The following is a 1,434-nucleotide window of genomic DNA, read 5'->3' as shown; positions in this document are numbered from 1 at the left end:
TATATTTATAAAGACAAATGTCATCATCATGTATGCTTTTAACATGTTTAAAAGAGCAATATTTTCCCGATTGTTATCTCACATGTTATATTTTCCTTCAGTCGTCGTGCAGCGCATTGAAGACACTTATTCTTAGGTTGTTCATTGTCAAAAGATAGTGAAAAATATTAGTTTGCTGTAACCCACAGTGCCTTTATTACTCGGAATAAAATCGACAATGTTGCATGTGTCATCATGCACAGTGACACACTCTCAACATTAAAAGGAGGAAAGTAACAGAGTACTCATCGACACAAATGCCGTACACGTATTTATCTATTTTGACTAAGTCGGCTGAACAGAAAGTTAATAGAATTATGTTAAAGAACGTCTCCTTTTTTTCTAAAGAAAAAAGTTCACTGGAAGATACCAAGACCTTGTTAAGAATATCCCGTATCAGCTCACTAATAATATACGATGGTTTTGAAGTATAGATTGTGCGAACATACGCCGTTTATCATCTTCACAACATGTTAGAGTATATTGTATTTGTCTTTTTAGATGTTAGTTACTGTTAATAGTCTATTTTTGATCATTTTGGTGATATGTGCATGGATTTATACTTATATATATATTGTATTATCTTACACACATCCCGTCATTACGTTATATTGTGCTATGGTATACCGTAAATTTGTCTATTCTTGTCTTTCATTTTTTGCTAATGCGCTTTGTCTAAATGCCTTTTTTATTGCCTTTGTTGCATATGAAGTGGCTCTGAACCAGTTTATACGTCCCGCCATTGTGTTATGGTAAATTTTTGTATTCATGTCTTTCACTTTTGCTAATGTGCTTTGTCTGAATGCCTTTTTGTGCGTTTTTGTTGTTAAATAATGTATTTGTTTGTTTCATAGTGTAACACCAAATAACACAATGTAGACTGTTGTGTCCTATTTTTATTTTTTTTACATTTGTACCTATTGTGTCTGTTTGTTTTGTTCTCACGTCGTTGTCAATTTAATGGAATTTTATGCGACTGTCATACAAGTGAGATGTTTAGCTAGCTATAAAACCAGGTTTCATTCATTATTTTCTACATCAGAAAATATCTGTACCAAGTCAGAAATAAGACAGTTGTTATTCATTCGTTTGATGTGTTTGATGTTTTGATTTTGCAATTTCATAAGGGACTTTCCGTTTTGAATTTTCCACGGAGTTCAGTATTTTTGTGAATTTACATTTTACTACCATTTATCAATTCATATATATCTTTGATGAATTGTGTTATTGAAAATATGTTGAATTAGGAGTTAGACTTTTTAAAAAAAAATGTCGATATTCCTATATAAACGAACTGTGCGCCTCTCCTTGTCGATCTCCTCTAATTTTCGTATGAAAAAAAAGTTTTCTGATTGGGTTTCATAACTATATCCACCCAGAATTCAAAGAAACTAC

Source organism: Mytilus trossulus, chromosome 1 (assembly GCF_036588685.1).
Source record: "Mytilus trossulus isolate FHL-02 chromosome 1, PNRI_Mtr1.1.1.hap1, whole genome shotgun sequence".
Classification (NCBI taxonomy): Eukaryota; Metazoa; Mollusca; class Bivalvia; order Mytilida; family Mytilidae; genus Mytilus; species Mytilus trossulus.
This window is presented reverse-complemented; position numbering follows the sequence as displayed.